This window comes from Oryctolagus cuniculus, chromosome 5, assembly GCF_964237555.1.
Source record: "Oryctolagus cuniculus chromosome 5, mOryCun1.1, whole genome shotgun sequence".
Classification (NCBI taxonomy): domain Eukaryota; kingdom Metazoa; phylum Chordata; class Mammalia; order Lagomorpha; family Leporidae; genus Oryctolagus; species Oryctolagus cuniculus.
Genome location: NC_091436.1, coordinates 62,596,930 through 62,624,062, shown reverse-complemented (window position 1 = coordinate 62,624,062; position 27,133 = coordinate 62,596,930). Strand labels below are relative to the sequence as shown.

Genomic DNA, 27,133 nt, shown 5'->3' with positions numbered 1-27,133 from the left:
ATTTCTGTCAAAAAAAAAAAAAATCTATGGATGGAAAATTCCCTCAGCCTGTGTCTGAAAATGTCTTCATTTCAGTCTCCCTCTTGGATGGTCACTGAATTGGGTAGAGAAGTCTAGGTTGGCAGTTCTGAAGATATTTTCCTGTTACATGTTTGTCCTTAATTCTTTACTGAGGTGTCAACCCTCAGTCTCATTGTTATTCCTTTGTGGAAAATGTGCCTTTTTTCCTCCCTGGTTTTTCTATGGTTTATTGTTGAGTTTCTATAGCTTCACCATCTGCATCCAAATGAGGCTTATTTTATTTACTCTATTCAATGTTTGTTGTACTTATTCAATTTGAGCATTTGCGTTTTAATTCTAGAACATTCTCAGCTACTAACTTTTTATATATTGTACTCTCTCTCATTTCTTTCTTTATTTGAAAGTCAGAGTTACACAGAGAGAGAAGAAGCAGAGAGAGAGAGAGATGTCTTCCATTCGATGGTTCACTCCCCAACTGGCCACAACGGCCGGAGCTGCGCTGATCCCAAGCCAGGAGCCTCCTCTGGGTCTCCCATGCAGGTGCAGGGGCCCTCTTCCTCTGCTTTCCCAGGCCATAGCAGAGAGCTAGATCAGAAGTGGAGCAGCCAGGACTAGAACCGGCGCCCATATGGGATGCCGGGACTTTAGGTCAGGGCGTTAACCCGCTGTGCCACAGCACCAGCCCCTCATTTCTCTTTCTAGAACTCCTGTATTTCTTATTTTTGTCTCTCCATGTCTTTTTTTGCCATAAAAATATAATTCTGAAATTTTGAATACTTTTCAGTTCTATATTCTAGCTTTTTGTTGATTTTAAATTTAATACAAAATAAGGAAGTTAGCTCTCTTCAAAAAGAATAATAAACTTGAGAATGAAGACTGCAGCTTCATTTGAGAGAGAAAGTTCATTGCCATGAAAAGACCCTATTACCTCCCATAATCATGCTCTTTAAAAATTGAGAATTCTCCAAAGATGTTTCTGATGTTTTTTAATGTATATGTGTGTGTGTGTGTGTGTGTGTGTGTGTGTATTTGTTAAATGATTAGGATTACTCTAAGAAAAACTCTCTGACAGTGGTCGTGGGAAAAGATCACACATTTCCTGGTTATAATTCATGGTCCCACTCGCACTGTGGAAACTGGCAAGGCAGTAGGATACAAAAGAACGTGTGTTTTGGAGTCTACAAAATCTGGGTTCAAATGCCAGCTTTGCTATTAACTAGTTATGGAGCTTGGGCAACTGATTTCAACCTCACTGAGTTTGAGTGTTAATCATCTGTAAAATAAATCTGTCAGCATTGTCGTGGAGAACCAACGATATGTGTACGTGCCTTGGGCAAAGCCCAGCCAACTGCAAGTCCTTCGTGAAGGATTACCATTATTTATGGTATAAGACCCTTCATCAGAACTGATGACATCATGTGGTTATCTTCATTTAGTATTTGAGATCTTCTCATTAGTCCTATCCCATCCTACCCCTCTCAGTGATCCGACCTCCGTAGAATGCACAGATGAATAATTAATCCCCATCAAGGATAGAATAATTGCTTGTGGAAATGTCTGTGGTGAGTGATCTTTCACACACTTTTCTCCTGCAGTAGTCCCCTTGGACAGCTATTGAAGGCCTCAAATAAAACATTCTGGGGTCCTTCTTGCAGTAGATGGTATAATGCAAAATCTATCTGAGAGGCACACCCTGTAAGAAAGACCTCTAGGACTCTTAAAAGATAAATGCTCAGAAAATTGGCTCAATCAAAATGGAACTAACCGCTATAAACACACTTTCCCTGTAATTTTTCAAGCTAATATATTTAATTCTGTCTGGCAGTGTGTTTTAAATTGAATTCACATTAGATAGATGAGTCCACTGGAAGAATACAATATACGGATGACTCTGCCTTTGGTAGGATCAGTCAGTGTCTCCAAACACTGAGGCTGCCCCCTGCTTGGAGTGCAGTGGCAAATACAAGGCTACTTGAAAAAGTTTGTGGAAATGGAATGAAAAGACATCTATTTTGGTCCATCTATCTTTGAAATTTGTTTTTCACAATTCACATTTTCCAGAAAGTTTCTGAAGATTCCTTCTATGCATGGATTAAAAAAAAAAAAAACATATTCTGCTGCTTGCCCAGGTATATTAGCAAGGAGCTGGATTGGAAGTGGAGCAGCCAGGACTTGAACTTGCACCCATTTGGGATGCTGGTATTCTAGGTGGTGGCTTTACCTGCTACACCACAGTGCTGGCCCATTTTCATCTCTTAATAATGTGTCTGGAGGGGTGGCCGTTGTGGCACAGTGTGTTAAACCTCTGCCTGTGACTGGTATCAAATATGAGCACCTGTTTGAGTCTGGGCTGCTTATGGCCTGGGAATGCAGCAGAGGGAGGGAGAGACCTAGAGAGAGGAGAGAGAGAATCTTCCTTCCATCCACTAGTTCACTCTCCAGATAGCACAATGGCCGGGGCTGAGCCAGGCTGAAGCCAGAACCAGGAGTTTCTTCTGGGTTTCCCACACAGATACAGAGGCCCAAGCATGTGAGCCACCCTCCTCTGCTTTACTAGGCACATTAGCAGGGAGCTGGATTGGAAGTGGAGCAGCCGGGTCTTGAACTGGCATGCATACTGGATGCCAGCATTGTAGGCTGTGGCTCAACCTGCTATATCACAATGTCAGCCCCAATAAATAAATCTTAAATAATGTGTTGAGACGGCTCCCTCTCAGTCCAGTTGGAGCAGGCAACACAGTTTTCACCTGCATGGGTACTGCACCACATGCATACCAGTTCTTTGCAGAGAAGTTACAGGTTGTGTGCAATATTTTGTTATTTTTTTATTTGACAGGTAGAGTTATAGAGACAGAGAGAAAGGTCTTCCTTCTGTTGGTTCACTCCTCAATGGCCGCTACGGCCGGTGCTGCGCCGATCCGAAGCCAGGAGCTGGGTGTTTCCTTCTGGTCTCCTATGCTGGTGCAGGGACCCAAGCACTTGGGCCATCCTCCACTGCTCTCCTGGGCCACAGCAGAGAGCTGGACCAGAAGAGGAGCAATTGGGACTAGTACCCGGCTCCCCAACCAGGACTAGAACCCAAGGTGCCAGCACCGCAGGCGGACGATTAGCCAAGTGAGCCACAGCACCGGCCAATATTTTGTTATTATAAACAATGCTTTTATATATGTGTATCTATAGAGTAAATTCTGATAAGTGGAATTATTGGGTCAAATAGTACATAAATTCTAAACACTGTGAAATAGCTTACAAAAACTAAAAAATAACGTATCCAACACTCCACCCAGTGTTACTGCATCTCAACGAGGAAAGTCACATTTCCTTTAGGAAGCACTGAAGTGTCAAGTCACTAACTCATGGATGCATATTAAGTATTTGGAATAAGGAGGTCATTTGATTTTGCGCTCAGATCGAAAGCCTGCATTCAAAGTTTGCTGCATTGTAATGGATTCCATCCAGTGGCCTCCGCCACGTCCAAAGGGGGTTGTTGCTTCTAATCCATCACCTGCGTATTTCTGAATATGAGCGTGCTTTGGGATGAAATTCACAGCTTGTTTTGGTGCAGAAATGTTGAAGTCCAAGAATAACTTTTCATAATATGCAGTTTTCATGAATTTTTTTAACTTTTATTTAATATAAATTTCCAAAATATAGCTTTTGGATTACAGTGGCTTCCCCTCACCCCATAACTTCCCTCCCATCTCCTGCTCCCTTTCCCATTCCATTCCCATCAAGATTCATTTTCAATTATCTTTATATACAGAAGATCAATTTAGTATATATTAAGTAAAGATTTCAACAGTTTGCACCCACACAGAAACACATTCCATGAATTTTTAAAATATCCCTTAGATAGTTCTTGGGGTGCTGGACCTGGATCAAGGAGATTGTCAGGAGGCTTGTGTTGTGGGGGTAGCGGGTTAAGCCACTGCCTGCGATGCTGGCATCCCATATAGGCACCAGTTTGAATCCTAGCCACTCCACTTCCAATCCAGCCCCCTGCTAATGCACTTGGGAAAACAGCAGAGGATGGTCCAAATGTGTGGGCCCCTGCACCCATGTGGGAGACCTGGAAAAAGCTCCTAGCTCCTGGCTTCAGTCTGGCCCAGTCCTAGCCATTGAGCTCCTCTGGGGAGTGAACCAGCAGATGCAAGACCTCTCTCTGCCTCTCTCTGTTACCTCTGCCTTTTTTCAAAAAAAGAGAGAGATTGTTAGGCCTGGACAAGGTTGAAGGACCTGAATAAGCTAAGAGGTGGTGGCTTGGACCACGTGGAGTTCACCCCAAGAATCTATTCATGTAACAAAGTGGCTTTACAGGGATTGTTCTTATTCCTCATAAAATGAAATGAGCTTTCAATTTTATTCTTATCTTTGAAATTGGTTGTGGCTTAATTTCTTTGTGAAGGCATCCATGTGTGCATGTTCTGTAGTGCATCCACTACATTTATCTCATACTGCATGCCTTCTGCAAGGATTTGAATAATGGTTTTCTGAGCCCTCTCCCCTGCTCCCAATGTGTGCTTGTAGGGTTAAGGTTTTCCAGCTTTCCTTTGAATAACAATTGCAGTATTTAACACAGCCTCATAACTTTCAGCCTATTATTTGTGTAAATGGCTCTCCGGTGCTTTTAAATTTACTTAATTAAAATTCTGGAATGATATTGTTCCAATGGGTTACCTTTCTCTATTATTTTCTCTATTATATTTCTCTATTATTATTTCTCTATTATTTTCCATGTAGCCCTTCTCGTGGCCAGAGTTCTTATTGAAGACAATGACATCTGACCCATAATTCCTTACTTTAAAAAAAATGCTACAGCAATGAAAAGAGTTCATTGTCCAGCACAATGGAACGAAACTCTGCTTGATATTGATGCAATGTTGCACTGCCCCAACAATGTAGCCAACTTGTCCTTAAAATGAAAAGGGAAAGGCTGCAGTTTGGAGATTTCCTAGCCCTCTTTTATTTCTTTTCTTTCCTTTGTGCTGAAATTAGTCCATCAGTTAACCACTGAATTTGATTGTAATAACCCAGTTATGGCCGAATAGGAAGCAACAAAGGATATGCATATAGTAAGATGAACGCGACCCAGTTCATTGCCCAAAAATGCTGCCTCTTGTGCCTCTACATTTCTCCCTCCCTTAGTGACAGAAAGCCCAGGGGACTCCAAAAGCCAAGCTCCAGCAGCCCTTGGCCCCAAAGCTCCACCTGCCTTTCAGTAGCTGAGGCTCCCTGGGGAGGTGGTCGCTCAAGCAGTCTGCAGCCTGGAGAGCAGGGCCCAGGTCACTATTTCAATCCAGCTGGGAGGGGGGAAGCAGGCAGGACCTAAAGGGTTAGGAGAAAGGCGTGAGGGGAGGAGGAGTCTTGTCAGGCTGCATTATTTACGGTGAGCTGGCAGAGACTAAGCACTGCCACCTGTGCCCTCAGCCAACCTCCTGGCTGCCTCCTCCCAGCTCTCCGGAAAGGAGGGAATGGCTGTGGAATATCGTAAGATGATGCAAAATTACATGGGGATACGGGATGATAATATATATGTATATTATATAATGCATTTTTTTAAATGGAAGAACTGAAATAAAAGCACATAAAACTTGCTCTGGTTTGCAAATCACTAGGGTGTCACAGGAAAACCGGCCCCTGTCTTTCGCACTGATAAGAGCTTGCTTCTGTGGTCCTGATCACCCCGCCTGCGACTTTGCAAAAAAAAGAGGTCTCAGCTTGCATGCCGTTCTGCAGCGCGAGCATACGTTCAGGCGCAGGAAAAGACACGAAAGACCTTTGAAAAATGTACTACAGCTTGACAGCGCACTGGCACAGGATATGTGACGGGAAGCAGTGTGGGGAACAGTGATAACGGCTCCTGTGGCCAGGCAGAGCTGGTTTCACACCCAGCGCAGGTCTCCGAGGCGGAGGGGAGGCCCCCTACGCTGGGGCGAAAGCCCGGTCACCGCAGGGTGAAGGCGGAGATCTGGCCAAGTTAGAGGGACCTGGGCGGGCTAGGTGGGGGAGGCCCCGGAGAGCACTTCTGACCAGCAAGGACTTGCTGGCACAGGTGCATACACACACGCACACACGCACACACGCGCGCCTCCCCACCCCCGTCCTGCACTTGAAGAATTGTGAGCAGCTTGGTTGTTTCGGACCCACTCACACCTATTTTCCAAAGTACCTCCTGGCGACGGAGCTGGACAAAGCATTCGTCCTGGGATCTCTCAGAGAGGGGATGGCTAGGAATTAGGTGGACAGCACAATGCTGGGTTCTGTGCATGATGGGGTGAGTTAATAAAGGCAAGGTGCCAGTTTCTGGGAAAATGCAGCCCAAGGTGAGGGAAGCTGCGGCTGATCTGCCTAAGAGGGTGGCTTTTCTTCCAGGTGGCCATGGCTTTTGTATCACAAAAGGGCTTTCCTACCAAGTGTGGCGCTCCCTGGTTGTGATGCAGATTAGAAATTTTAGTGAACATGCTTCCTCCCCCCCCCCAAAAAAAAATTCTGAGCACATGAAAGAAAAGGCACTTTTCAATGCTGAGAGGGTTTTGCTTGTTGGAGTACATGTGGCAAGACCTTCTCTTAGATCATTAGCCCGCGTTCCGTTCCCGGCTGCAGCCCCAGCGTTGTTCTTAGAGAATAACCAGCGCTCGTGCCGTACGGCTCACACGGTAATTCATGCTGTGTAGCTTTTGCTTTTTAATGAAGGGAAAAGTGGACAAGGACGATGTGGATTTGGAGCACTGATGATATTTGGTTTGTGTTTCTCCTGCAGTACCACGGGAGTGACGAATCCCTATTTGCCATTGTTTTTTCCTTAATAGCATTCTTGCTGCTGTGATTCTAATGGCAATAGAAAAGCAGAACTATTCGAAAGTCCCTTTTGTCTGAATTCTGGAGAGGTGATCAAACTTAAATGACACAAAAGGAGCAACCCAGGCCAAGAAATGGCATGCAAAAAGCAGATTCCAGAACACCGGGGAATCAGCAAACGCCCTCCCACCTCCCTTGCACACTCCTAGGCTCGGAAAACAAGCAACTCACCTGCAGGTGCCTGCCTCCAGGTGCCCAAAATCTAGCAAAGGAAACAGAGATGTGTACAAATAATTCTAAGAAAGGCACAGATGTGACAAAGGGGAGACCACACGCAACGAGACAGCTGAGGAAGCAGGACTTGTCCTGATGATGAGGCCACCTGATCAGACTTTGAGATACAGGGGAGATGGCGCTCAGCGGGCAGAAAAGGGGTGCAGTCATCGCCTGGGGAATTCTACAGCCCTAAAATGAGGACCCTCTGCAAGGTATCAGTACAGAATGTGTGAGAAAGGATGCTAACCAGTGATAGGTACACAATTTCCTATTTTAGAGCTAAAAATACTGATGCATGTAGTTAAGCTTTTAAGCTCTGAAGACAGAATGGGTTAAAACTCCCAGCTCAGGACTTTCAGGGGATGGCGCTACTACGAAAAACTGTTTGCCCTTCTTCCTTGGAGGAGGGTTATCCTTGATCCCAGGCTGGACCTGTGACCTGCTTCGGTAATGAAATGAGAGTGGAAGTTGTGGATGCCCCCGCCGAGTAGCTGTTCCAAGAAGCCACCGTGTGTTTCTGTCCAGTTCCGTTTTCCCTGTAGTGCGATGCCAATCGGCGGGGCCCCAGAAAAAGTGCGTTCCTGCAGCCTGGGTTCTTCCGTGCAACACCGATCAGCCAGGCCCCCGACACATGGTGCTCCTGCGGCTCCCGCCTGGGGAGCAGAGCCTCAGCCGGCTCGCGGTTGACACGGTTCGTTCACACAAGCCAGAAACGCACGTGTGAGATTCTGTAGCAGCTTGCGCAGCTCAGCCTGCACTGACTGACACCTCTCCACTGGTGGGGTTTTACTTCACCTCCCTAAACCTCCATCTCCCCATTTATAAAATGAGGATAACAGCGCCTACTCTGGGGGGTGATCATGAAGCTAAAAGGAGTCACTTTTAAAGCCAATGGCACGAAGCTGTGCACTCTATAGTGAGAGTTTAATAAGGATCAGTGATCTTTAAATACTCACAGCACAGTGTCTGGAATAAGAGACAACAAGCTGTTGACAGTAGTTCTTTTTCTTCTTTTTAAGGATTTATTTATTTGAAAGTGTTATAGTGTGTGTATGGGGAAGAGAGATTGATTTTTTTAAAAGAAAGCTTTTTTTAATAAATATAAACTTCTTAGGTACAGCTTTTGGAATATAGTAGTTCTTCCTCCTATACCCGCCCTCCAACCCCCATTCCCATCCCACCTCCTACTCTCTCTCCCATCCCAAGACTGAGCCATACTGAAGTCAGGAACCAGGAGCTCCATCCTGGTCTCTCAGGTTGTGGCAGGGACCTAAGCACTGAGCCATCTTCTGCTGCTTTCCCAGGTGCGTTAGCAGGGAGCTGGTTCAGAACTGGAGCAGCTGGGATGTGAACTGGTGCCCATAAGGGATGCCAACATTACAGGCAGCAGCTTTACCACAATGCCGGCCCTGGCAGTTCTCTCTCGAATGTGAGATTACAGGTGAGTTCTTTTTCTTTTATTATTTGTTTCTTTAATAAAATTATTACATGGAGCACATTATTTTAATAGTCATAAGAAGTAGATATTTGGGGCCAGTGCTGTGGTGTAGCAGGTAAAACTGTTCCCTGCAGTGCCGGCATCCCAAATGGGTGCCAGTTCAAGTCTCTGCTACTCCACTTTCTGCTAAGGGCTAAGAATGCAGTAGAAGATGGCCCAAGTCCTTGGGCCCCTGCACCTGCATGGGAGACCCAGAGGAAGCTCCTGGCTCCTGGCTTCGGATCAGCCCAGCTTCAGCTGTTGTGGCATTTGGGGAGTGAACCAGCAGATGGAAGACCTCTCTCTCTCTCTTTCTCTCTCTCTCTCTTTCTCTCTCTCTCTGCCTCTCTGTAACTCTGCCTTTCAAATAAGTTAATAACTCTTTAAAAAAAAAAAAAGAGAGAGAGATGGTACTTCCACTTTGGAACTATAGCACCTTGTGCATTTATCTGTCACAATGCCTTTTGGTTCTCTGAAGGAAGGGGCAGTGCACACCGCCCTGTGCCGTTGGCCTCTGACCTACTGGATGGCATAGGACAGTTCCTCAGCATTCACTCACACGGGTGGAATTGCTCAGCTTCTCCTCCAGACCACCGGGTAAATCTGAACTGGGATGACCTACCACTGATGCTTCTTCTTTGAAAAAAAAAAAAAAAAGATTTATTTGAAGGAGAGACTTAAGAGAGAGAGAGAGGATCTTCCATCTGTAGGTTCACTCCCCAAATGACCACAATGGCTGGGAACAGGCCAGGCTGAAGCCAGAAGCGTGGAACTCCATCGGGCCACACACACAGGAGGCAGGAGCCCAGGTAATTTAAGCCACTTTCCTCTGCTTTCCCAGGTGCATTAGCAAGGAGCTGGATCAGAAGCGGAATAGACAGGACTCAACCGATGCCCATATGGGATGCCGGCATTGCAGGCTTGATGCAGTGCATCACCACACTGGCCCCGTGGCCTACTGTGACTAAGATGAGAAATACAAAAGGAGTGGGGTGTGAACTCAGAATGGGGGTTTTCTGAGCTTCTCATAGACATATTCATCTGGCAGCTAAAAATGAATTTAGAGATCCAAGCCATAGATGTGGGCTCATCTAAAATGAGGGGATTGGTTGAGTGTGTGGGTCTAGAGCAAGTGCATGAACCCCCTCTACCCCCGCCAGAATACACATTTCATGAATTTTTGAAGACCTCTCACATTTGGTGAAGTGAAGCTGATGTAATATGCTTGTGGATTTGCCATGACACATGAGAGAAAGAAAAATCAACATAACACAAGGCTTTAGCATTAGCGATTGGGAGGGTGGAACAGCTGGGAGGGGAAGACTTCAGGAGGGGCAGTGTGGGGCGGCAGGTGAGGACCTGGCTGTCAGACACAGTCACCTTGAGATGCCCTTAGATGCCCACGGACCGGCGCTGAGCAGTTGGTTGGCAGTGTTGGCAGTGTGTACCTGAAGTTCTGCGGAGTGACCTGGGCTGGACACACAGCATCTGAGGTTCTTAGCACTTCCCAAAGTATATGGTGGGGAAATGAGATTAAAAGAGAAGTTTAATTTAATGTAAAAGCATTTGCAAACTGTACATGTTTTTTTTTTTTTTCATAATATGCTCTTTTCATGAGCTTTTTGAAGATCTCTCCTAGGTAGTATTTAAGAAAGGATGAGATCACCTAGGGATACGAACAGGAGACAAACAGACCGGAGACTAAACCTGGGGGCTCCCCAGCATTAGCGCAGGGGAGATAGAGCAAAGAGCAAAGGAGAATGAGTGCGTAGCCAGTAATGGAGAATCCAAAGTGAGTAGTGACCCAAAGATAAGAGTTGGAGGAGGTGGGCATTTAGCCTAGCAGTTAGAACACCCACATCCCATGTGGGAATCCCTGGGTTGGAGTCCTGCTAATGGAGACTCTAGGGAGCAACGGTGATGGTTCAAGTGGTTGGGTTCCTGCCTGCCACCTACATGGAAGACCAGGATCTGGCTCTGGCCCTGGCCCAGCCCCACCTATTATGGGAATTTTAGGAGTGAACAACAGACAGGACACGTGCTTTCTCTGTCTCTCTCTCACATAAAGGTTTAAAGTGTTTCAGAGGCCGGCGCCACGGCTCACTAGGCTAATCCTCCGCCTTGCGGCGCTGGCACCCCAGGTTCTAGTCCCGGTCGGGGCGCCGGATTCTGTCCCGGTTGCCCCTCTTCCAGGCCAGCTCTCTGCTGTGGCCCGGGAGTGCAGTGGAGGATGGCCCAAGTGCTTGGGCCCTGCACCCCATGGGAGACCAGGAGAAGCACCTGGCTCCTGCCATGGGATCAGCGCGGTGCGCCGGCAGCAGCGCGCCGGCCGTGGCAGCCATTGGAGGGTGAACCAACGGCAAAGGAAGACCTTTCTCTCTGTCTCTCTCTCTCACTGTCCACTCTGCCTGTCAAAAAAAAAAAAAAAAAATGTTTCAGGAGGAAGACCAGCTGCTGCTGGGTCAGGGAGTAGAGGACCAAAAATTGTTCATCGGATTCAGCCAGGTGGCAGCCATGGTGGCCTGACAAGAACAGTGGCGCCATGGGCCTGGATGGGTAGAAGGCAGCAGGGTTTACTGCACAGCTGGAGAGAGTGGCCTTAGTCGGGTCCCAGCTCCCAGAAAGGAGACACAGAAGGGGGCTGCAGGTGTCTGGGCTTGGGGGTAAGTCTGTTGGCAGATGCAGTGGGAGGAGCATGGGACTGGGAAGCGTGCAGTTTCTCTACTGATTGTTTCTCTTTCCTCTGGGCACTAGAAAGCGAGGCCACCAGCTGAAAGGCAGGATGGGGTGCTGGAGATTTGAGAAGGGAGGAAAAGGTGTCCGTTAGTGACCCGGCCGAGGGAAGGTGCCGCTGGGTGAGAGTGTCAGGCCAGCCCTAGGGACTCCCCCAGTTCAGTGGCCACAAACTCACTTGAAATGGTCATCAGTTACTGCATGGGTGGAGAGGTAGATTTCAGAAGTGAGGAAATGACCTGAAAGACAGAGGCAGGAAAGGGATCGAGAGTAGGTGGGAAGGGCTAGGGAGCTGGAAAGAAGTGGAGGAGGCTTTTATTAGAGGAACACACCCGCCATCTACTGCTGTGTAACAAAACCACTACACCCTGAACAACAGAACACACATGGGACAGGTGTTCAGTCCAGCAGTTAAGATGGCCACATCCAGGGACTGGCCTTGTGGTACACCAGGTTAAGCCATCACCTGCAACACTGGCATCCCATAAGAGTGCCTGTTCAAGTTCCAGCAGCTCCACTTCTGAAACAGTTCCCTGCTAATGCACCTGGGAAAGTAGGGGAAAATGGCCTGAGCACTTGGGCTCCTGCACACTTATGGGAGACCTGGATATAGTTCCTGGTTCCTGGCTTCAGCCTGGCCCAGCCCTGGTCATTGTGACCATTTGGGGACTGAACCAGCAGAGGGAAGATAGATCTCTTTCTCCTCCCCTGGAACTAAAAATAAATAAATGTTTTTTTCAAAAAAATTTTTTTTTTTAAAAAAGATGCCCACTTCCATATCAGAGTCCCTGGATTCAATTCCTAGCTCCAGCTCCTGAGTCTAGCTTCCTGCTAATGTTGACACTGGGAGCAAGCAGGTGATGGCTCAAGTGTTTGGGTTCCTGCCACCCATGTGGGAGACCTGGATGAAGTTCCTGACTCTGACCCAGCTCAGTCCCACCTGTTGCAGGCATTTAGGAAGTGAACCAACAAATGGGAGTGCATGCTCTCTCTCTGGTCTCCCTCTCTATCAAATAAATAAACAAAATAAAACACAACCCCTGTTATCTCACAGTTTCTGTGGGCAAGTCAGGGTAGGACCTAGTGCGTCCTCTGCTCTGGGTCTCCCATGAGACTGCAATCAGATGTTGGCCAGGGGGCTGAGGGCGCCTCAGAGGCTCGGCTGGGGAGGGACCTTCTTGAGAGCTTGCATGGTCATCAGCAGGATTCAGGTCCTTGTGCATGGCAGACTGGGGCCCTTCCCTCCCTGCTACGTCAGCAGGTGCCTGTTCTCAGTTCTGGCCGTGTAGGTCTCTCCCTTAGTGTGGGTTATTTCATCAGAGCCGGCAGAGGAGAGGGCCAGCAGAGGCTGCCAGGGAGGCAGATGCTAGGATCCTGGTCCTGCAACCACACAGCGCCACCACCTGTGCCATGTTCTGTTGTGAGATGCAAGTCACAGGTGCCCCCACCCTGGCTTTACAAGGGAGCAAAACACTGGGAGCCTGGTAGGGGGGGTCATCAGGCACTCTCTGAGGATCTGTCTGCCAAAGGGGAAATGGATGGACTTCCAGGTTTTGAGCAGAAAAAGGCAGACTTCGGGAAGAAGCACAGCGGATGGCCCATCTCCCCTGGAGAGATGCAGGGCCTTGTGGGAGGGTGTGGGTTAAGCAGGAAGTTTCTGAGTGGCTTTGGGGCCCTGCGGATTAGATGGTGGGGATTTGGCACAGGGCCACGTGGCAGTTATGTGATTCACGCCGGCCCTTTGGGGCCCTGTTTTCAGTGAGAAAGTGAGGGGTGGAGGGTTTGGCCCAGGGTTGGGTGTGTGACAAGTTCAGGGTCAACAGCCTCTAGGGTGCTGGTTGAAAAAAAAAAAAAAGAGCAAAGCGAAACAAAAAACAAGTGACTGGGTCACTTGTGTACTTGCTGCATCCACGCTCTGCTCCACCAACTGTCCCAAAGTGTGCCGGGGGTTCCGGCCAGCCAGGCTCTGCCGTCCACGGGGTGCAGCCCCAGCTGCTGGCCCCACTTCCGGGCAGCCCTATGGGGGACATCGCAAAACCCAAGCTCTTTTTGTAGAGTCACCATCCCCCTGGGAGTCCTTGGGGTCTCCTCCCGGCCTCCAAGAGCTTCCTGGGGCTCCTGGGGCCTCCCCTCAAGTCTCTCCCTTGGACTGGGACAGCCTCGCTGTGCCCAGTGCACCTCACCCTCCACCTGAGCCACAGCATTCGCCGCTCTCGCTGGTGGCTGACCCCTTTCCGGATGTGGATTGGAGTGAGTTATTGACACAGTCAATCCAATGACCTCGGGCTCACACTGGCAGAGGAGGTTAAAAGGCTGAAGTGAGTCGGGGAGTCTGATTAGTCGGTTGAGAAATGTGGTTGTCAGGATGCAGGCTTAAGTGTGTGTGTGTGTGTGTGTGTGTGTGCGCGCGTGTGTGTGTCTTGTTATTGTGCTTTTGAATAGGGCTGACCAACGAAAGAGCCCCATCCAACGGCCCGTGCAGGTCAACCTGTGTAGCGGCCTTCCTTTAAGCGAGGACAGTACTTGAAATAATAACCCCACGTGGGAACACGGCGGCAGGACAGAAGCCCTCAGCAGCGTGAAAAGTATTTATTACAGCTTAGCATCCATGTGTTTTCTTGCTTCAGAAAAGTCTTAGAAAAAGGATCTTCATTTCCCACTACATTGTGCCCAGTGCCTGGCCCGCTGGGAGCCCACGACTCTAGTGTGGTAAGCATCTATGAGCTGAGCTGAGCTTATTCAATGGTGAGGCATTAGCGAGTGCTGAGCTGCCCTGAATGATGTCAAATAAGGGGAAATTAAAAGAAATCCGAGTGCTTCTACCAAGATATTGGATATTAACGCATGGAGACTAGCTCCTGTGTGGATTCACTGACAGCCTTCTTGTATAAGCCACTGCTTTTTTTGTTTAAGATGTATTTATTTAGTTGAAAGGCAGAGTTACAGAGAGCCAGAGGCAGAGAAAGAGAGGGAGGGAGGGAGGGGGAGAGGGAGAGGGAGAGGGAGAGGGAGAGGGAGGTCTTCCATTTGCTGGTTCACCTCCTAAGAGCTGCAATGCCCAGAGCTGGGCTGATCCAAAGCTGTGGTCTCCCACACATGTGCAGGGGCCAAAGGGCTTGAGCTGTCTTCCAATGCTTTCCCAGGCTACAGCAGAGAGCTGGATGGGAAGTGGAACAGCCAGGACTAAAACCGGCACCCATATGGGATGCCGGCACTGCAGGCGGTGGCCTAACCCACTATACCACAGCGCTGGCCCCGCCACTGCTTTTTAAAACACAGGGTCAGGAACTATTTTTAAGAGACTGAAATTTTGAGGGCCGGTGCTGTGGTGCAGCGGGTTAACGCCCTGGCCTAAAGTGCCAGCATCCCATATGGGTGCCAGTTCGAGACCTGGCTGCTCCTCTTCCGATCCAGCTCTCTGCTATGGCCTGGGAAAGCAGTAGAAGATGGCCCAAGTCCTTGGGCCCCTGCACCCATGTGGGAGACCAGGAAGAAGCTCCTGGCTCCTGGCTTCGGATCAGCGCAGCTCTGGCCATTGTAGCCATTTGGGGAGTGAACTGTTGGATGAAAGACCTCTCTCTCTCTCTCTCTCTCCCTCCCTCCCTCCCTCTCTGTAACTCTGACTTTCAAATAAATAAATAAATCTTTAAAAAAAAGAGAGAGAGAGACTGAAACTTTTAAATCCACACAAACATATAGATGATAACATTGATTACCCATATTCCCACCCTGCAGAATTAAGTACTGTTAACACTTTGGCATATTTGCTTCCTGCCTTTTAGTACTCTGTTTAAAAAAAAAAAAAAGATTTCTTTTTTATTTATTTGAAAGGCAGAGTTACAGAGAGGCAGAGGCAGAGAGAGAAGCCTTCCATCCTCTGGTTCACTCCCCAAATGACCACAATGGCCAGGGCTGGACCAGGCTGAAGCCAGGAGCCAGGAGCTTTTTTCAGTTCTCCCACCTGGGTGCAGGGGCCCAAGGACTTGGGCCATCTTCTGCTGCTTTCCCAGGAGCATTAGCAGGGAGCTGGATCAGAAGAGGAGCAGTGGGGACTCAACCCGGCACCCATATGGGATGTGGATGCTGCAGATGTTGGCTTAACCAGCTATGCCACAGTGCTGAGCCCAGTACTCTATTTTTAAAACCTACACAAAGGCAATTATGTGCTACAAAATATGCAGCATTTCAGTGCATGTCACACATGTGCATACTCTGGGACCACACATATATGTGCTCTCACAGTTGTACTTTTTGCTTGGCCTTCTCCAGTTTCTGAGTTTCGAAGGTGCTGCCTTATAAACTTCTGTGATGCTCATGGAATACTAAAGCCCTGGTTTTACATGTTCACATACTAGTGCCTACCCTAGTAACACATTTTGAAAGCATAAAAACTGAAAATAATGCATGCGCACACAAGAAAAAATTCCAACATGACCCTGTGGCCTTTGCTTTTTCTCTCCAGGGGCAACCAGCATTACCAGGCCCTTCTGAATGTTTCCAGAAATATTATTTGCATGCCCAAATGTGTGTTTTCCATTTTCCTACACAGATGGTCATATACGATATGTACAGTTTTGTACTTAAGCACAGGGTTTTGAAAATTGTGGAAGTGCTTTTTAGCCAAAAGCCATCTGAATGTGCAAATTAGCCAATCAAGGCCTTTCTTTGTGCCTTGGCTTCAGAAAAGGAAGTCAGGGACCAGACAGTGGTCTTCTCCTCGCTGGATAGGGCCTTTGGGATCACGACTTCCCCTGGCAGTGCTGGGCGCTGCGTTCTTCCTCACACTGGTGGAGCTTACCTACTCAAAAATTCGCAAGAGAGCCCTTTATATTTTTGGTCGCTGAAGCAAAATCCTGCAGAATACAACAAAGCCAAATGGAGGGAAATTTGGGGCTCAGCTTAAAATACAGCTGGCCAAGCCCACACTCGGTTGCTGGAATAACAACCAGCTGAGAGGGCTAAATTTAGCTTGCAGCCTGAAATCCGGTCCACAGCCCCCACATGGAGAACCCTACCCCGTCTGGAAAGTTGGTAGACCAGAAGGAACAATATTTGCCTAAAACGCTGACTTGGCAAAAACAATCTATTCAATCTGTGTGATTTAATAAGGCTGGAAAAGGTTTGATTTATAGGCAATTGATCCATAGGCAAGCAGTGTGATTTGTTTAAGGAACACAGGGCAAAGGAACCGAGATGAGGCCAAGCAGTGGGAAAGGTTGATTAACATTGTAATGTTCATTTTTAAGTTTTGGTTGGAAAAAAAGAAAGAAAAGACCAAAACAAACTGGGACTAGAAGGAGGTCCCAGGCTCAGGGCTGGCCTGAGGGACAGTGAACGGTGAGCAGAATCCATCTTCCTAGGAGCCTTCTGCACCTACAAGACCTTCTCCCCTAGGCGAGAGCTACGAAGGGCAGGAGACCCCCATACGTGGGCTCAAAACTTGAGTCTGTGGTCTGACTTGCTTTCCTGGTTTGTTCCAGTGGGGAGCTGGTACAGGATGAGCTCTGGGCACCCCCCCACCCCAACTCTCCAGATCTGCAGGCCTTAGTAATTTGTGCCTCTTGCGGGGGGCTTTCTCCCTACCCTCTACCACGGCTTTCGCCAGACCCAAGTGCCGGGTCAAGTGTTGAAAACCCAACCCACAATGGAGTTGCTTCAGGAACCTGAGAAGAGGCCAGCTCCTCCCTGGACCATGTAGATGGCACCGAGGAAGGCCTGGCACCCAGTCAGTCCCCCTAGGGTCAGCCTGCTCCTCTGGGGAGGCGTGGGGTGTCAAAGGGACGGGGACACCACATTCGGCCCATGGTTCTCTGACTCCCTGCGCTCAGGCGTACAAAGAAAACAGCTCCGCACTCCTGTGAGAGAGTCAGACACCCAGACTGATAAGCTAGGCTGAGTTTGACCATAAAAGACTGAGTCAGATACTGTGATTTAAATACTGCGAATCTTCTGTCTCTGTGGTTGAATTACTCAGTCTTCAAGATTCCTCCCCCCCACCTTTATTTTTTAAAAGATTCATTTATTTAGTTGAGAGGCAGAGTTACAGACGAGAGAGGGCAAGACAGAGAGAAAGGTCTTCTTTCTATCCTCTGGTTCACTCCCCATATGGCTGTGAAGATACAAAGCCAGGAGCCAGGAGCTTCTTCTGGGTCTCCCACATGGGTGCAGGGGCCCAAGGGCCATCCTTCGCTTTCCCAGGCCATAGCAGAGAGCTGGATTGGAAGTGGAGTAGCCGGGACTTGAACCAGAACCCATATGGGATGCCAGCGGCGCCACAGCTGGAGGATTAGCCTGCTATACCACAGCATCGGCCTCAGATCCGCCCCCTCTTTCCTCTGCCCCTCTCTTAGAAGGAATCTGGTGTGGGGGAGGTGTGGTGTGGATGGGGTAGGGGCAGAAGATTGGTTTGGTTGAGGTGGGAAGGGGCTCCCGGCTTCCTGCTGGTCTCCGTGTATGGACACTGTTGGCGACCCCCACGCCGGGATTGGGCCTGCTTGGTATTCAGCAGGTCCCAGCTGTCTGTGCACTTCTGGTGTGGTCCTTGCCAGCCTGCTAGGGGACCTGCCGGCCCTCCCTGTGTGTGCAGCCTCCCCCTGCCGCTGTCACTCATCACAGACCTGTGAGTCTGAGTTCCTGCCACTCTGTCCCTCCAGCCCAGGCCCAGGCTGCCCGCCATGGCCTTGGCTGTGGGGCTGTTTTGCTCCAGCCACCTGTCAGCCCTGGCAAGTCTCTGGCCCCTGGGAGCAAGAGGATGCCCATGAGTGCAAACTGGGGCCCCTCTTTCCCCCACTAGTGAGGCAGGGCTGTCCTGTTTGGGCCTCCCCAGCAGTTCCCTTCAAAAGCCCAGGTGCAGCGTGTGGCTTAGGCCTGCCACTCTCAGCGTAACATTCAAAATGACCTACCAACCTCAACCTGTGGGTCAAGAGCTGCGAGCAGCGGGCAGAGGCCGGAGCTGCCAGCCGGCCTTCCACTTCCGATTGTTCTTCTAGGTCCCAGGGATGGGATACAAGCAAAATAAAACCCTGCTCCTATCTACCTGCAGTTTCCATTATGCCAAAGTTCTCGATGTGGTATGCAACCACACGTGGCTCTTCATCCGCTCCACGGGAGCTGGCTTTTTTTTTTTTTTTTTAAGATTTATTTATTATTTGAAAGGCAGAGCTACAGAGAGGCAGAGGCAGAGAGAGAGAGAGGGAGAGGGAAAGGGAGAGGGAGAGAGACACACAGAGAAAGGTCTTCTATCTGCTGATTCACTCCCCAAATGGCTGCAACAGCCAGAGCTGCACCGATCCTAAGCAGGAGCCAGGAGCTTCCAGGTCTCCCACATGGGTGCAGGGGCCCAAGTACTTGGGCCATCTTCCACTGCTTTCCCAGGCCATAGCAGAGAGCTGGATCAGAAGTGGAGCAGCCAGGACTCAAACTGGCACCCATATGGGATGCTGGCACCGCAGGCCTCAGCTGCTACCCCTCAGTGCCGGCCCCCAGGAGCTGGCTTTTTAGAGGCAAACGACAATTGTTTTTAAGGCTTGACTTTCGAGTATGCTGTTTTGTTTCAAATCTTGTTGTGGATACTGGAAACTGAATTCTAGCTTTTTTTTTTTTTTTTTCTGTTTCATTCTTTGTGAAATAACCCTAATCCTTGGCTCCAGTCAGACATTAAAAAAAAAAAAAAAGTAAAGCCCATGAATCATTTTCAGAACATCCTTCTGCACGACAGTTTCGTGTGCTTATTTAAATGAAGCCTGCTGGGGTTGGCGCCATGGTGCAGTGGGCTGTCTCCTTCTGCGACACTGGCATCCCACGTGGGTGCTGGTTCAATTCCCGGCTGCTCCACTTCCGATGCAGCTCTCTGCTATGGCCTGGGAAAGCAGTGGAAGATGGCCCAAGTGCTTGGGCCCCTGCACCTGGGTGGGAGACCCAGAAGAAGCTCCTGGTTCCTGGCTTTGGCCTAGCCCAGCTCTGGCCGTTGTGGCCATTTGGGGAGTGAACCAGCGGATGGAAGACCTCTCTCCTCTGTCTCTGCCTCTCCCTGTAACTCTCTGCCTTTCAAATAAATAAAATCTTAAATAAACGAAGCATGCTGCCTGAGATGAGAACAGAGAGACATAACAGTGATAAGTTGGCCTCCTAAACAGGAGCCCAAAGGGATGGCAGGCAGGTGAGTGTGGACAGGGAAAGCTCGAGGCCCCAGGAGCGACTGGGAGAGGACGGTCCAGAGCTGACCAGACGCTGTGTTTACCCCGACAGCCGTGCGGAACGTGGCAAGGCTCTAGCGTGAGATCTGGCTCTACCATGAAGCAGCTAAGGAGAAGAGCAGGGACCTCCTCCGTTCTGGTTCCCCCAGTGGGTGCGTCTCAATCTTTAGCTGCCTTGAGGCCGCCCATGTTGGCTTGCTGAAACTCAGATTCCCGGGCCTCGCCCCGCAACTTCCGGTCCCTGGGTCAGGGGCGGGACCTGAGGCTCTGCAGGCTAAGCGTGTGTGTGCGTGTGTGTGTGTGTGTGTGTGTCCCCTTAGGGAAATGGATTAGAGACCAAGGCGGAGACCACAGAGGAGCCGGGCGCTGTGAGAGTTGCTGGAACCTTCCATTCTGCCAATTACAGGCAGCCGTTTGCATCCCACATAGAGAAAACAGAGACAGGATCGCGGAGGTGGTTTCCAGGGCTCTGAGAGGGGAGGAGGTTGTCGTGTCTGAGGGTCTGAGTCACGCTCTGGGCCGAGAAGCCATTCTTCTTCCCATAGCCCTTCTGAGAGGCGGTGGCTGCCGCTGGGCGGGGGAGGGGGGCTGTGTTGGGGGGGTAGGCGCTGCAGCTCAGGAAGTCCCTTTCTTCATCCTCATTGGTCTCCAGCTGGCAGAGGGGCGCTTTCTGAAAAGCAGCTGGAAGCCTGAACCATAGCAAAGTCTTCTGCCTGTGCCAGGGCACCTGGGGGGTGGTGCATGTGGACTGCTAGAGGCCATGTGCACACAGTGTGGGGGAGGGGTGGACCTCCCCCCCCCCCCCCCCAGTCGTGGGCCCAACCCCCAGGCCTGGCTGCACCGGTCTTTGTACTTGTCAGTGCTGTGGCTTTGTTTTTATTTAATTATTTGAGAGGTAAAGTTACAGAGTTACAGACAGTGAGTGGGAGAGGCAGAGAGAGAGAGGTCTTCCATCCGCTGGTTCATTCCTCAAATGGCCAGAGCTGCGCCGATCCGAAGCAGGGCGGGAACCAGGAGCTTCTTTCAGGTCTTCCACGTGGGTGCAGGGGCCCAAGGATTAGGGCCACCTTCTGCTTTCCCAGGCCATAGCAGAGAGCTGGATCAGAAGAGGAGCAACTGGGACTAGAACTGATGCCCATATGGGATGCCGGCACCACAGGCAGAGGGTTAACCTGCTGTGCCACAGCACCGGCCCCTTGCTCTAGGCAAGGCCTTCCCTGCTACAGAAGGAGCAGAACATGCGTGGTAGATGCCCTTTCCCACGGAGGATACCTTCCAGGAGCCCCAGCCTGGCACTGAACATAGCTTCGGACTATGTTCTGTCTGATACACACATGCCCATGATCAATTAAACCTGTCAGTCAGGCACCGTAAGAGATGAAGAACAATAATCTACTGTGGATCTTAGCAGCCTTTGCGCATGGTTTGTTTTTTCTTACTAACTGGAGAACTTTCTCCTCGCCGAAAAGAAGCACTCTTCACGGCTTCTCCCTGGCGCGTCTGAGCTGCCAGCATCACTACTCCTGTGCTTTGGGCCATCAGTAAGTGAAACAGGGGTTCCTTGGATGTGGCCACTGCAGTACCAGGACAGGCAGTCTGAGAGCTGTGAAGGCTGTGGAGTGGCCAGCGAGCAGGCAGCGTATACAGCCAGGAGAAGCTGCTCAAAGGGATGACTCACGTGCCTGGCAGCGCGCACCAGGACGGCGCACAATTAAAAACCTGCGAACTGTGGATTCTGCAATTTATCATTTTCAAACCCCAGCTGACTGCGAATAACGGAACCCACGAACAGGGAAACGCCTCAGATCCGGGGAGATAGCGGTAAGACCCTCCTTCCCAGGGACAGACACGATGACAGTAAGGGGACGTTTTCCGGGAAGCCTGTGGCTGCTGGCGTGAGGCGGCAGAGCTGGAGTCCACAGGAGAGCAGTGTCCTCTGCATCTACAGGGGGGCTACGGAGTGCTCCCTAAGAATCCTCATCTGGACTTTGACCCTGTTCCTGGGCGGCCTGCCCTCAGGGTGTGGCCAGGTTTTGCTTATTCTGAGTGCCTGTAATAATGTTTCAAATACTGATCTCTGATTGGTCAGTGAGTCCTCTGCCTCCACCCCCTTAACTGGGATGAAACGCTTGTTCTTCCAGGGAAGCAGTTTTAGGACTCAGAAGGGAGAGGTGAGGTCAGAGTGAGGTCTGGGCCAGTAGGTGTTTCTGGACTTGTCCCAGGCCAGGGTGACCTTGTGCCCTTTAGGGAACTGTGGGGGTGGGAGCCAGAGCGTTTCAGTTTTCTGCTTCCTCCAAGAAAAGTAGCCCAGCAGATGGGAGCCTGGTCCCCCAAAAGCCAACGAGAGGGAGAACTCCTGCCTCTTCCCTTCCAGCCTTGCACACGCACCTCCTTATCTGCAGACAAATTCATCACCTGCCTGCCCTTGACCCTGACACTGCTAGATGCACACATCAGCCTGCAGTGAGCACGCTTTAGATCTTTATTTAGTGGTCTCTGGGTGCCCAACTTCCTGACCTTCTTTCCTACCCCAACCCCACTCCCCTCCCCACATTCTTTTTACCCCTGAGAATGCAGTGCCAGCCCTGAAAGCTACTCTTGAAATCATCCTTCTGCCCACAGAGGGCTTCTTGGCACCGTGGGCATCTTGGGCACCTAGGATACAGCTTCAGTACCATCCCTAGAGCAGCAGGTTTGCCTGCAGAGTAGGAATCCCAGAGAGGATGAGAGACACACTGTTCCTCCAGCAGTGGTGGGAGCAGCTGAATTTCAGGGCTGCTCCCAAATTTGGTAGTGTCGGGAAAGCTGGGGATCAGAGGGAAAAGCCAGCAGGGCACCGGGAAGCTTGTGGTGTCACAAAACTATGACAGTCAGTGTCCCACCGGGAGGTTGACCCGGGCAACCCACACAAAAGCAGGGAGGTTAAAAAGTCGCACGACTGAGCTATGGGGAATGAACTGTCCTCCCAAACATGCTATTTGGCTTCTGCTTCCTTTGCTCCGTGATTCAAGTTATTTTTGTGCCTTATAGAATCAAAACAAGGCCTTGATGGCTCAAGATTAGAGCAGTTCATTCTCAGTTTGTAGGAGTAGAACTTGGGACGCCTGCTTTTCATTCCACTTCTCTTTTTTAAAACAATTTTTTTTATGGTTTTGGCATAAATCACGTAAAATCCTAATCCGGAACTAACGTGGCGTCTAAATCAAATAATGAGTTCTTTGCTGTCGGATTAAGCACGTCGATCTCCAGTAGCAAATTCCTCGGTGACTCCTGCCTGCATAACTGAGAACAAACGGGCTCTGTGAGAAGCCGAGGATCGCTGAGGCTCGCTCTTGCTGTTCTGTTTCTGTTCTTTGTAGGGCAGTGACAGCCACCTTCTCGGATGCTGCTGTGTCTGAGAAGCCGCCTCCAATGTCAACCGTCTTCTCTCTGCTTCCACAGTGCTCATCCGTCTCCCCGAGATCTCTCTGGTTTTGGCTTGCAATACTCTTCGTGCATTCGCTTACCTTCTTGTCCACCTCCCCCTACATACCACCTTCCAACTCCTACATTGCAGGCTCTTAAGGGGAAAGAATTGGGATTGCTTATCTTTGCAACCCCTGGAGTCCCGAGAATAATAGCTCAAACATAGTCAGCAGCTCACCAACATATGTGGATTGATAATGGGTCACAAAAAAAATGCAAGTATTTTTTATATGATATTATCAAGAGATTTGTGCCCAAACACTCTTGGGAATTGTTGGCACGAATAATCTCTCAAGCGTAACTTACCAAATAAGTCTACTGTTGAATAAACTTTTAGGACAAAACTTTCATTATTTTGGCAAAGCAAAGTATAATAGTTCTGCAATGTGTATCTTTTTTTTCTAACTTTAGCTTTCATAAAACTAGCATCTAGTTGATGCAAATAAATCAGCATTTTAAAAGGCTGGTAGAGCAATCTGGTCTAGAAAGACAAAATCCAAAAATGGCCAATTAGACTCAGCTTTGAGATGGGCAGGATACCACCAGGCACATTGAAAAATTGTTTTCCTATTTAAAAGCAAGGCTCGTGACTGAACCCATAATTCATTTGACAAAGGATACTGAACGGTTCCAGTTCTTCGTGCCAGATAAAGATGCATGCTCAGGCTATTAGAAGACCATCTAAAGAAGCCTTACTTATTTCCCTCACCTTATTCCCCAAGGGAGTTGAGTTGGCATTATACTAACACACACTATATAATCCAAAAACCATATGATCCAAAAACAAACCAAGAGACAAGGCAACAGAAAAAGATGGGTGAAATAGTAAGGTAAAGGCAGGAAAAGCCAGTGTGCAGCAGGGGATGCCGGCAAGTCTTGAGTCTCCAGGCAAGGCTCTGAATGTCCTGGTGGCCAGGGCAAAGAAGGGAATGTAGCTGATGGCAGATCCCACTGTGAGCTTAAGACCCAAACCTACTTCCCTAGTGCCTGTGTGCCAGAAACTGCACCCCATGTCTCCATGGCTCTCTTTAGTTAGGGTTAGCTAGTCTGGTGCCTGCCATGGTGGGCCACACGTGCCTAAAACCAGAGGACAGCAAGGGAACCCTCAGTTAAGCCAAAGCCATTCTCTTCTTGAGTCAACTGAACATTCTAGAACTCATCCTCCATGCTAGCATCCCATATGGCATTTTCAGCAGTGTTGGTGGTAGCAAGGCTGCTTACCACAGAGACCAGGGCAAAGTCCCATGCCGCAAAATAATCTTGAATGTATTCTTTTTTTTTTTTTTTTTTTTTTTTGACAGAGTGGACAGTGAGAGAGAGAGAGACAGAGAGAAAGGTCTTCCTTTTGCCGTTGGTTCACCCTCCAATGGCTGCCGCGGCCGGTGCGCTGCGGCCAGCTCACTGTGCTGATCCGAAGGCAGGAGCCAGGTGCTTCTCCTGGTCTCCCATGGGGTGCAAGGCCCAAGGACTTGGGCCATCCGAGTTGGAGGTTTTAAACAGTGGCACTCTCTGTGTTGCTAGAATCCCTTTAGTACCCACCTCGTCATCCATTGAAGGCAAGGGATTTAGCAACTTGACCTCTAACCTCGAAAAGCATACAGCCATGGCCCTAGTGGTATGGGAGACATAACCAGAGTTACGTAAGCCAGTTTTCTCTCTGAGCCTCAATCTTCAGTTGATAAAAGGGGAATAGTGATGGAGCATACCTGAGGATGTTTGACGTTGACAACAGTAGGCACTTGGGACCATTTCTTTCTTCTCCATCCCTCACTCCCTTGTCAAGTCTAGCAACTCGTGCGGTGCTTGGAACCATACATCCTTAAAAGCACTTTTCTTCCCATCCTGAGTGCAGTTGCTGTGTTTCTGGGTAGCATCTGGCGCCCGCTCAGGTATCACTCCACGGTCCCCCTCCCTCATAGGTCTTTTCTTTAGTGTTGTATCATCATGAAGGTGTCCGCCCACTGGCAGGCTGCTTCTGCGGAGAAGTTAGGTGTGGAATGCTCACCGCCCACCACTCAGGAGAGCCCAGCCACCTGCCCCAGACTGCGTTGTCCTACATCACCTTGTCAATAAGGGCAGAGCTACGGCAGCAACCATCAAGGGAAAGCTCCCTGTGAGGATATAGATTCTGTATATATTTTAGAAGATATTTATGGCCGGTGCCTTGGATCAATAGGCTAATCCTCTGCCTAGCGGCGCCGGCACACCGGGTTCTAGTCCTGGTCGGGGCGCCGGATTCTGTCCCGGTTGCCCCTCTTCCAGGCCAGCTCTCTGCTGTGGCCAGGGAGTGCAGTGGAGGATGGCCCAGGTGCTTGGGCCCTGCACCCCATGGGAGACCAGGAGAAGCACCTGGCTCCTGCCTTCGGATGAGCGCGGTGTGCCGGCCGCAGCGCGCTAGCCATGGCAGCTATTGGAGGGTGAACCAATGGCAAAGGAAGACCTTTCTCTCTCTCTCTCACTGTCCACTCTGTCAAAAATATATATATATTTATTTGAGAGGCAGCCACAGAGACAGAGAGACCTCCTCTGCCCTAAATGCCCACCACAGCTGGGGCTGGGCCAGGCTGAAGTCTGGATGTGGGAACTCACGCTGGGTCTCTCACATGGGTGGCAGGGACCCCTCTGTTTGAGCCATAAGCTGCTGCCTCCCCAGGTGCATTAGCAGGAAGCTGGAATGGGGAGCAGAGGCAGGATTTGAACCCAGGCACTCTGATATGGGATGCAGGCATCTTAACTACTAGGCCAAATGCTTACCCTGTGTTTTTTTGTTGTTGTTTTGATTTTAACCTGGGGTCTAAATGACACTTTATTTTGTCCTGTGTGCATCTGGGTTCCACATGTAAGCATTTGGGTAACTTTGAGCTTCTCAATAAACAAAGTCAATCTTTTTTATTTTTTATTTATTTTATTTTTTGATAGGCAGAGTTAGACAGTGAGAGACAGAAAGGTCTTCCCTTTCCATTAGTTCACCCCCCAAATGGCTGCTATGGCCGGCACGCTGTGGCCGGAGCACTGTGCTGATCTGAAGCCAGGAGCCAGGAGCTTCCTCCTGGTCTCCCATGCGGGTGCAGGGGCCAAGCACTTGGGCCATCCTCCACTGCACTCCCTGGCCTCAGCAGGGAGCTGGACTGGAAGAGAAGCAACCGGGACAGAATCTGGCGCCCCAGCTGGGACTAGAACCCAGGGTGCCGGTACCACAGGCGGAGGATTAGCCAAGTGAGCCACGGCGCCAGCCCAAAGTCATTATTTTTAACAGCCTTGGAAATACTAGCCAGTAGTGACAGGGTGCTTTGGTCAAATTCTCTCAAATTACAATTATGATACCTGGGGGGAGATGATAAAGATTACTGTTAGAAAGCACTAAAATGAAGCAAAATCTGTTAGAAACTAGACAGGAATCGACTCTGGCAAGATTTGCTGTTTTGCAGCAGAGTTTTACTGTAAATAACTTCTCAATCTGTGTTCAGCTTAGGGACAGCAGATATGCATGGACTTGCTGGGCAGAGTTGGGGGAGGGGAGATTTAGGGAGGGAGGGAAAGGAGACCCAGAAATGGTGAATACCCCATCTATGTAGTAGGATGAAATCTGAAGCTGACCATTGTATAATGCACGCGTGAGGAGGCCCCACGGTCCTGGTGAGAAACAGCAGCTGGAATTTAAATTTAGGCTGTTAAAAACCAAAATACCAGGGCCGGTGCTGTGGTGTAGCGGATAAGGCCACTGCCTGCAGTGCTGCCATCCCATATGGGCACCGGTTCAAGTCTCAGCTGCTCCACTTCCGATCCAGCTCTCTGCTGTGGCCTGGGAAAGCAGTGGGAAATGGCCCAAGTCCTTGGGCCCCTGCACCCATGTGGGAGATCAGGAAGAAGCTCCTGGCTCCTGACCTCAGATTGACACAATTCTGGCCTTTACGGTCATGTGGAGAGTGAACCAACAAATGGAAGACCTCTCTCTCTCCCTCCCTCTCTCTCTGCCTCTGCCTCTCTGTAACTCTGCCTTTCTAATAAACAAATCTTTAAAAAAAAAAAAAAAGCACACTACAGGAAACACACACTTTTCATCTGAAGTCCAGTTGTGTTAACTATCTTCTAAAATGAAAATCACTCTTCAAAATAACAGGTTCCCACGTTTGTCGTGTCTAGCTTGCAATTATAAAAAATTACCAGA

At 49.5% G+C, this 27,133-nt stretch overlaps 1 long non-coding RNA gene across 1 annotated transcript in view; it reads left to right on the top strand.

Moving 5' to 3' along the window:
* The window catches only part of LOC138849624 (uncharacterized), a 114,503-nt gene that overhangs the window by 69,111 nt on the left and 18,259 nt on the right, over positions 1-27,133 (top strand). The window contains exon 2 of the long non-coding RNA XR_011388594.1: positions 8,400-8,536. This is a non-coding gene — a long non-coding RNA (uncharacterized lncRNA). The remainder of the gene's footprint in view (positions 1-8,399; positions 8,537-27,133) is intronic.